The following is a 10,968-nucleotide window of genomic DNA, read 5'->3' as shown; positions in this document are numbered from 1 at the left end:
AAATAAGGCTGTAAAAGTCACAGTAATTTGCGCAGCTCTGCAAGGTGTCCCAAGTAATGCATGATATCCATTATAATTTATCTAAGATGATATAAATTCAACCCAATGCTCTGCAGCTTCTTTTGGGACCAGATCAATAGGAGGCAAGGAATATATTAGAGGTTTGCCTCTCCCACAGAGGGAATTGGGCAGGGAGAGAACTGCAGTGGATCTGCCTCCTTTCTGTTGAGGCAGTTCTGGCTCACTAATGAATCATGCAATTACTGACTCCTGTGTGTTAACAGAATGTAAAATGAGGGGGAATAAGATACATGTTACCTCTTCTCTCCACCCTTGTGGAATAAGCAAGATTTTTTGTGTGCAGAGACAAAGAGTGTTGATTTTACGGGGAGTAGATGTTCTGGGCTTTGTTTCTCTGGATGTGTGTTTATGGGGATGCTGGCTTGCAACTTAGGTCAGTGTGCCCTTCTCATCCACACTGCTGATGTGCTGGTGTACATACTAACTGGTTTGCAGCCAGCAAGTTATATCAGAGTGCACTTCAAGTGAGAAATGAAGTTTGAGTCTTTTCCCCTGGTATTACGCTCCTTATCCGGAAATTTTGGGTAGTAAAACAAGTACATGGGATTATTACAGCCTTGTCATTACCAGGTTCTGACGTTAATTAGCATGTTGACACTTACAAACCCATTTATGCTGATGCACAATGCTATGACACTCAATAGTTCAATGCCCTTAGCTAGTTAATAAGACTTAACTTCTGCAGGTGTTGCAACAAACAAGTGTGAATTCTAGATGCTCAGAAAAAAACAATTAATTAATACAGTCTTGCAGAGGACTGAATCTAATCCTATAGGAAGTCTAGCAAGCATTAAACGGAAAAGAACAGTGACAGAAAAAAATAACTGCTCTGATCGGGGTGTGTTGTGCCTGTTTTCCTGAAAGGATACTTCACAAGTACAGATTTGTGTATGTACATAACTTGACCTCAGTGATCTGAAGCCTCTGACTTCAGTATGAGCCAGACTGCATGTGCCCTGCTTTGTTTTCAAATAGACAATTTGTGATCTCATTGACAGTTTTCTGCTGCTTACTCCTATAAATACTTTCTTTGAGTATTTCAGCAGCTTTTCAGACTGTCTTCTGTCCAAACATCCTGCCTAACTTTTTTGGAAACTACATTAATTAACCTTTTCTAAATAAGCTGTCTAGGTATCCTGAATGAATCTAAGAATCCGGTGTGTAAGGTCATCTTTCTTCCATCCTTCTTGAGATTTTTCTCCAGCCACGAAGACTGTAAAACTTTTCAATATGCATTTACAGTTTGAAGTATTGGAATAGGCTGTTACCGAGCTGCCTGCTTTGTCCCTATAAGTGGCCAATGCTCATGAAAAAGTTAAGAAAGGCAGGGAGAAGTGTGGTGATATTTCCTCAGTATCCTTTTCCAGCAGGCTGTGACTGAAAGACTTCCTGGTCTAGTAGTAGTATAGAATCATAGAATAGAATCATTAAGGTTGCAAAAGACCTCTAAGACCATCAAGTCCAACTGTCAACCCAACACCACCATGCCTGCTAAACCATGTCCCGAAGTGCCATATCTACACGTTTTTTGAACACCTCCAGGGATGGTGACTCCACTACTTCCCTGGGCAGCGTGTTCCAAAGCTTTGGGGTGTGGTTTGGGACTTTTTGACTCTATTTAAACATTTTGGTTTTTTACCAATGGATTTGTCCAATTTCTTTTTGGACTTTAATATGCCGTTGTTATTCACAACATTTTGCAGCAGTCAGTTCCTCAGAAAGGAGTGAGACCATCCAGCTTGTCACAGACACATTGATTTGCAGCCATGAATTTCAAACAGAAGACACTACCTCTCTCTAGTCTATGGTTAGAACTGTAACACTTGTTTTGAAATGGGGTTAGAGTCTCATTCCTTTCCTGGCACTTCCTCCCAACAGATTTAAGGAGCAGATTGAATCAATATATGGATTTCCATAAAGCTTGTTTTTTAGGCTATGAATTCTCCCTATATATGACATAAAAGGAACATAAAAGAGACCGAGCAGCAGCCATCTATTAGCTGGATATTACGATGCCTAAATTCCACTTGCAAATCTAGCTATAAATTCAAATGAAGACATTTTGTCTTACAGAATTTAATATTGGTGAATATTAAATATTATAATTATATATAATATTAGGTGAATATTAGAATATTAGAATATTAGGTGAATATTCCCTATTACAAGTAATACTGAACCCTAAGGGCATCAAATTAAAGTAGAAAGTGTCAGGTTTTAAAAGGTTTTTTTAATTGTTTATTAGAGGTATTCTACCACCTACCTAACAGACTTGTATCTTTGTTATCTTGATGCTGGGAGAGGTTAAGAAACAACTAAAATTATCGTGGCACCACTTCCGATCACATAGACTTTTGCACTCAAGGATTGCAAAAGATTAAAGCCACAATTAAGTAAGGCTTTGCAAGTGTTCAAATGCAGTAGTCAAATTTTTGAAGCAGCCTTAGGAAAGGTCTACTACATTTGTTTGCATACTACGTTTGTTTGAGTTTAGCATTTCCTCCCGTAAATGAAAGATGTTAAATACTCAGTTGAACGATTTTGTAAAATTCCCAGATCTTCTTGTCCCTGGGGACATTACCACTAGTATCTAAACTATATCCCAAAGTTGTTCTTTTGTGTTTGGCCTTTATACATCTTGTTCATGCATTTCACTGCTTGCGATGAGTCACAGCTTTTCCATTGACTCATATGCTTTTAGACCTTCCAACTGTGAATTTATGAAGTCACAGTCTGCAGCTGAAAGATAACCATAACTAGTTAGAAAATGTAAAACTTGGCTTAGAGGCACAAAATCCTGAGGCTGCTGTAATGCATCGTCTGTAGGCAGAAGCTAGGCCAGTTTAGGTGCAGCCACTGCAGCTTTTAACATGTTCCAGTGCTGCAAACTACTGCTGCAGAAGCCAAAAATTGCCAGTGGACCAGGAGCTTCTTACTGCAAATCCTTTTCCCTAGAAACTGTTACCACGGAAAGAAAGGACAGTGTGCACTGAAGCTGCTAAATTGTGCTTCCCTCCTGCAGGGATGGTGGTCCAGTGCTGTGTTTGCTACTGAGATTGGTTTCAGGTCAGCTCTGTGTGTTGGAGTTTTTTTCTGTTGTTGTGTGGGTGGTGTGGAAACAGAAAAAGCAATAAGATGAGATGCTGTTTTTTCCAATTTCATTTTTTTAAGTCTGTGTGAATGCATTTATTTAATAGGTTCCAACACCTGTAGTACAGAAAGTGGATGCTGTAATCCTATCTTCAATTTTGTTAAGTGTTTGGTCTTTGGAGTGGAGCCTGGTGTTCTCCTGTGTTTTATAAATCCCCATGTACATTCACAGTCATGTAGGAATTCTTATTCCTAATGGAAGAGGAAAATGTAAAAAAAAGCCATGAGAAGATCTGTGCACCTGGCAGCACTAAATCTAGTGCAAAGATTCCCGAAACTTCCCAAATGTATTAACATTTCTAATATCTACAGTAATGTTCTTACACAACATGGGTTTCAGCCAATATTTTCCAGTGTTCACATTCCAAAATGAATCGTCTTTGGAGGTTGAAAGGCAATTTTTTGTTTTCAAGCAAAAACATATTCATATCTCAAACATATTTACAGACAGACACGAATCTATTTATGGATGAATCTGAATCAGCTTAGTTTTCTCTGGTTTATGTGTTTCTTTCTGCAACTGCAAAAAAAGATGCTGGCCTGCTACAAAGGGACTTGCTTTTTCATGACCTTAAAACATACTTTAATTGGAAAGAAGCAGCTGTATAGTTTAGAAGTCTGTAATTAGCTAAAGCTTTACTGTGCTTAACAGGTGCATATATGTCTAGTACAAAGGAGGCTGCCCTTCACCTCTCCTTGTCTTTCAAGAAAAGGTGCTTCTACTGCAGAAAATAGCCGCAACATCTGCTGATATAAAGTATGAGAGACCCATGAGCTGTGGATTCTGCTATACTGTTGGGTTGATTACATCTCCTGTAGATTAGCAGCCCTTTAAAGAGCTTTGGGAAACTGTGCAATCTGGTCTTCCAAAGATGGCTTTCTCTCTACCAGAAAAATAATTCTCTTTTCTGTGAGCATGTGGAAGGAGTACGTTGGCAGCACGCCAGCATCCTCAGACATGTGTGGCTGTCTCTGGGACTAACTGTAAACTTCTAGGCACTAGAGCCATTGCAAAACAGTAAAGAACAATTCTTTTTAAAGTGTACTGAGAGATCTCTGTAGAATAGACCAGTTGTCTTCTCTGTGGTATGTAAATGTGCCACAAAAGTGTGTATAGTAGGTAAAAAAATACTCTGTTGGAAGGCTCTGCATTTTGACAGCACTCTGTAGGCACGACGTCATATGAAGGAAGACATTTATTTCAGCTGTCTTTGATCTCATTGATACTGGTGGGATTTTTTTAGCCAAAGATGAAATGTCTTTTAATACATTTTCCAGTTACATTTAGTCTCTGAACACGGTCTCTCCTCTGGTCCATGTGTACTGAAATTTTAGGCTTACAGTTTGCAAAGCAGGAAATTCTCCCATCTGAAAGAATCCCTTATGTAATGGTGAATAGAGTGTTACTAGTGTATAATTATATATGCATCCAACGGCTTTGATGCCAAAATTTTCGTTGATTTTGTTGTTAGTCAATCCTTTATGTTGATTTGGGAGAACCTTGGTTTTGATTGTTCAGATTAAGTCAAAACCCCGTTGTTGATGGTGAATGCCAACTGAGAGAATAAAACAAAAATATCTTTAAAAATAACATTAAACAAAACATGAAGGTATTTAAAACTGCTATTTTTATTTGTTCTGCTTGCTTTTGGGTGACAGTGAGTTACCTACTGCTGTCTGTGAAACCTAGGATGAGGCTGCAAGTTAACAGGTCCCCGTGGATCAGTACACGAATATCAGCTGTTGAAGTATAAATGTAAAAATAGTTGGTAGTTCTTTTTTTAACAACAGACAGAAGTTTGTATGCATCTTGTGTTACAGCACCAACTTTCCTACTGATTTTATTTATACTTGTAATATCTCCTGCTTCTGTAGAGCTCAGCAACATATTGATCAGCATCGGAACTTCTGCAGATCCTGTGCATGTTCTCATGTGGGATTTTGGTCAAAACCCACCTGTCCTCTCAAGTTATTAATATGTTGTAGAGATGCTTGGATTCTTGTTTACTAAGGGATTGCTTTGTTTTCTAGGCACTATCAGATATATGAAACTTGGAAACGGTAAGATGTTGTGGGAGAAAGAGTACGGCACATTCTCTGCCTCCCGTTACTGTGAGAGGAGGATTGTCTCTCTTCTGCTTGTGCATTATAAACCTTTTTAGACATCTAAAAACAAGATGGACTTCAGGAAGAAAGCCTTTTCTCATTTACTGCTCCTTAAGCATCAGACACTGCCTCGTCACAGTCTTGCTGCAGGCGTTGCTGCTACAGTTGTATGGCTCTTTAAATGTCGTGTAGTGATCAGGACAGGCAGCACCTACTCCAGTAAGTGATCCTGTAGTTTTAGCCGAGTTCTGCGTTGATCTGGTATTTTGCTGTATTTCGTAATAGTATCTCCTAAAGGGGTCCAGGAGAAGATTACATTTTGTGTGTGTGCTGGAAGTGTTACCTGCGGTGTATCTGAGAATCATTTCCATGAGTGAGTGTTAACAGCTGATGGCAGACAGTGGTTTCAAGGTAGAAAAAGCACTATGTATGAGTCAGAAATTGAGACTGAGCGTATGCAGACGGGGAAGTACTTCTCTCTGGGACAACAGATAAACACTGAGAAAGCAATGCATCATTCAGTCGCATACATGAGAAGTGGTGAGAAGGACCTTTGATAGCAATGCCAACATGTCTTATGAGTAGCCTTCTAGTCTGTAGGATTGTTTCAGGGACATTTCATAAAGGGCTGATTGCTGAGAGTTTTGCTGATGGCAGTGCGATTTCTTACACAGTCACAGTCTTCTTGAGGTACTAGGTGGATGGTAAGCCAGTGAGCAGTAAGGAGGAGTGATAATTCTGTGCAGTGAAAATACTACTTGACAGGGCTTTCCAAGCAGGACTTGGAACAGGCAGTGGCTATGTAACCAGGGTGATAGAATCAAGTGACCATAAACATGAACAATGCTGCTATGTTCCCTGTACAGCCCGACACACCTGGACATTAGGTCTTGGAACGGAGTGTTTAGTCTCTAGGTAACCTTTAATGCTAACCCAGATGGGACCCCGCTTGTGAATACCGATGGATCCGTGGGATCACGGGATCTCCAGCCAGCATTGAGGGATTCTCGAGGAGAACCTCTGATCCTCGGACCAAAGGATTCCAAGGAAGTCCCCTGGAATTTAATTAAGGCATTCTTTTAAGAAGTAACAGAGCTCCTGACAGGACATGGGTTGGAGTCCCACTGAAGCCTGCTCGTAGGGTGTGGTGAAAGCCACGCAGAGTTGGGCTAAAGAGGTACCTCGGTTGGAAAGTCTCTGCTCAGTGAAAGCCAGTGGAGTGGGGCCCAAGGGGGGAGTCTTCAACGGGGGGGGTGTGTGTGTGTGTGAAGTCTCCAAGATTCTGGCAGGGAGCTGGAGAGGGAGCTCCCACAAGAGTTGGGATCCCTCTGACTAGTGCCTGTGATATAGTGCACAATCACAACCACTGGTTGTTCGGGAAATGGGCACATTTCCGAGTAAAAATCCCATCCCAAGGGGTACACCTTTGGGATGTATTCTGAAACATTGAAAGGATTTTGGGGAGTGATCCTTTAACTCGGAAGCAATTGACTGAGTACTGCAATCATTGGTGGCCAAAGTATACCTTGGAAAGATGGGAAAAATGGCCAGGGAATGGGACATTGTGTTATAACACCATCTTGCAATTAATGTTGTTTTGTAAAAGAAAAAGTAAATGACATAATATATGAAGATCTGTTTTTCACACTAAGAAATCATCCGGAGTGGCAGAAGCAATGTGGGATACATCCACAAAATCCTAGGGTGATGGTTTTAAAGAAAGGGAAATCTGAAGAGGATTTTTAAAAGTGTTGTTCTGCTTGTAGTATTGGTAAAAGGTGTTTAAAATATGGACTTGAGGAAGATGATGTTAAATTAATGGTTGTGCCTCACCGGAGATGGGGAGATAATCAGGAGGATCGAAACTTGGAAGCTGATAGTCCTTCTGCTTCTCCTATGGAAGAGGGGGGCAGAGGGGTTCAGCCTGGTTTCAGAAAGGACGTGGGGAAGAATGGGGAGGGTGGGGTGGCTGAACCAGCTCCCCTCCAAGCCCCTCTCCAAGAAGCTAAGGAATGAGGAAGGAGAATTTTTAGTAGATACAGGGGCCACTTATTCAGTATTGAACACATGTGAAGGGAAATTTAGTCATAAATCAGTAGATGTTGTTGGTGCGACAGGGCAAAAAGAAAATTAGCCTTTCTTAAAGCTGTTGAAATTTAGATTGGGAAAATAGTGGGTAACTCACCAGTTTCTATATATGCCTGAATGTCCGTTGCCTTTGTTAGGATGAAATTTATTAAGGAAATTAGAGGCACAAATAACTTTTAAAAATGCGGAAATTGAATTACTGATACTGGAATCAAAAGCCGTAGAGGCGAGAGTGTTTATGTTGCAGGATTCTTTTAAGGAGGAACAAATTCCAGAAGAGGTGGAAAATGCAGTAATTCCCTTGGTTTGGGCAAATGAAGTGTCGGGACGGTCAAGATTAGCAGAACCAGTAACCTGGATCCAAACCGGTAAGACAAAAACAATATCCGATTAAGTGGGAGGCTCAAAAAGGATTGGAGGGGTTAATCACAAAATTTTTGGAATATGGACTTTTGGTAGAAAGTGAGTTGGAAGATAACACTCCCATATTACCGGTAAGGAAATGTGGAGGAAAAGAATATTGACTAGTCCAGGATTTAAGAGCTATAAATCAGATAGTTCAAGATATACACCCAGTAGTAGCCAATCCCTGTACTTTACTGACATCTCTGAAAGAGAAACATAAATGGTTTACTGTACTAGATTTAAAGGATGCCTTCTTTTGCATACCTCTGGATATACAAAGTCAAAGCATATTTGCTTTTGAATGGGAGAGCCCTGCAACAGGCATCAATTTGGTCAGACAGCTGTAAACATAGGTAATCTATTGGCAGACAAAACGGCAAAAGAGGCTGCAAAACAAAGTATCCTTGCACTAGTACCAGTAAAACAGATAAAAATCCCGAATCTGAAACCAAAATATAGTAAATTGGATGAGCAATTGGTGGAACAATTAAAAGCATCACAAAATACAGAAAGGTGGTGGGTAACACCAGAAAAACAGGTAGTAGTAACCCTGAAAGTTATGTTAGAACATGCGAAAGAAAAGCATAGCATCTACACCCCAACGTGTCTGCGCATGGTCTCGAGTATAAAATCGTCTGTAGTGTGTGTAGGAATGACAGGAATAATTAAATCGATAGTGGCCAAGTGTCCAGTTTGTCTCAAAAATAATCCCTTGAATTGGAAAAAGGCACCCTTAAGAGTTACACAACAGGGTAACTCCCCAGGAGACTATTGGCAGGTTGATTTTTCTGAATTACCTAGGCAAAAATGGATTTAAGTATTTATTAGTATTAATTGATACATTCTCTGGATGGCCGGAGGCCTTTCTTTGTGGCACCAACAAAGCAAGAGAAGTGGTTAAAATATTGCTAAAAGAAATAATACCAAGGTTTGGAGTACCAATAGGCATGTCTTCTGATAGGGGACCACATTTTGTAGCAAAAATAGTGCAACAAGTAAGTAAAATTTTAGGAATAAATTAGGATTTACATACCCTCTGGAGGCTGCAATCAAGTGGGAAAATTGAAAGGATGAACCAAACATTTAAAAGACAAATAAGTAAGATCTGTCAAGAAGTATCTTTAAAATGGCCACAAACCTTACCATTAGCACTCCTGAGAATCAGAATCCAACCAAGACCTAAAGATGGTGTAAGTCCATGTGAAATCTTGTATGGCAGACCTTATTGAACTCCTCTAATCCCAGGGGATATGAGAATAGCAGGGGAAACTGATTTCTTTAGGAAAAACCCTCGAAGCACTCCGAAAATACATTGTGCTGACCAGATCGCTTGTTTTGGATACACCTGTGCATCAGTATCAACCAGGTGATTTCGTGTATATAAAGACTTGGAACTCTGAATCACTGCAGGAGAAGTGGAAGGGACCTTTCCAGGTACTGTTAACAACTTACACTGCTATCAAAGTAAAAGGAGTGGAACCGTGGATACACTACACTCGAGTGAAGAAGGCCCCTTCATGGAGGATCATCAATAGAGATCCAGAGACTGCAAAACTAATCTTAAAATATGTCTGAAAAGGATGGTTATCATTGTAGAATATGGGGGAAATGGATCTTGATTTGGAAACTGACGATGATGGGAACATTGTTTAAAGTATTAAAAATGAAAACAAGAAGTAAGGATCCGCTGTCAATAAAAGCAGAACAGTTAATGTACTTCCCAAGAACTCTGGAAGAAAATTGGCTTGACAAAATTTTCAACGAATTCGGGTGGAATCTGAGTTCCTAAGTAACATCCTTAATCAGTACTGGGCTACATTTGTTAATTGTATTTTTTAGTGATATTACTCATTTATTATTGTTTAGAAAAGGAACTCACCAACAAAACAGCTTTCAATTGAATAATTATTCAGGCAGTAGCCACAAGACAAGATTTAAGTGATTTGGTCACGACGCTCCCACTATCATATAGTGGATAGTGGATAATTGAATTGTTATAGAATCATTATTGACAGTAGAGTATTGAATAAGTGTTTAACTAAAATATAATTTAATTTAGGATGGAAGTATTGAAAAGATGATTTTTTCAAAACTTCCAAAGGGGTGAAATGTAACCAGGGTGATAGAATCAGTTGACCATAAACATGAACAATGCTGCTATGTTCCTGGTACAGCCCGACCCACCTGGACATTATGTCTTGGAACAGAGGGTCTAGTCTCTAGGTAACCATTAACGCTAACCATAGTAGGGAATTATGTTTTTGTCAAGAGAAATGATGGAGTGTGGTTCGGTGAAACGGACTGAACAAACTGACCAGGTTTGCCAAGCTTGCGAGCCTAATAGGTAAAAGGTAATTCCGGCAGGGGGAGATCGCGACCACCGACTCAGTGACCCCCTACTCAAGTAATACCACCTACTCAAAAAGGAACAATGGAAGAGGGTGACTGAGTCTGCGCAACAATTTACGTAAGAAGCGAGAAAAGTTGACACCAATTGCCAAAGAGAATAATATTGAATATGCATGAATAAAATAAATATGTATATTTTTGATCTATACAGACTGCATGGAAAAGGTATGAGGTATGCACGTTCGGTGGAATTATCCTCCGTGCATCCAGCAGTGCAATGAAGAATGCCTGCCTTTTAACACTACGTTGGTGTTACAAGGTTTTATTCCTGGATTTTCAGTGACAGCTAGAGGGGCAGAGCCTGCTGCGCTGGAGCAATGACAGTGTGAACTTCTTGGAGACAACAGCCTGGGTTGTGGGACAGCCAGCAAGTTACAGGGAACTGATGTATTGGGAAAGTAATTTGAATTTCTGTTGCTGTGTGGTGTAATGAAAGTCTAGCTGCTCAAGGTGAGGACTGAAATAAGTAGTGGGAGAGCATGCAGAATCATAGAATAGAGTACGTTGGAAAAGGCCGCTAAGGTCATCAAGTCCAACCGTTAACCTAACTCTGGCAAGTCCACCAGTAAACCATGTCCCTATGTGCCACATCAACATGTCTTTTAAATACCTCCAGGGACGGTGAATCAGCCAGTTCCCTGGGCAGCCTGTTCCAATGCTTGGTAACCCTTTTGGTGAAGTTTTTCCTAATATCCAATCTAAACCTCCACTGGTGCAAATTGAGGCTGT

Source organism: Opisthocomus hoazin, chromosome Z (assembly GCF_030867145.1).
Source record: "Opisthocomus hoazin isolate bOpiHoa1 chromosome Z, bOpiHoa1.hap1, whole genome shotgun sequence".
NCBI lineage: Eukaryota > Metazoa > Chordata > Aves > Opisthocomiformes > Opisthocomidae > Opisthocomus > Opisthocomus hoazin.
This window is presented reverse-complemented; position numbering follows the sequence as displayed.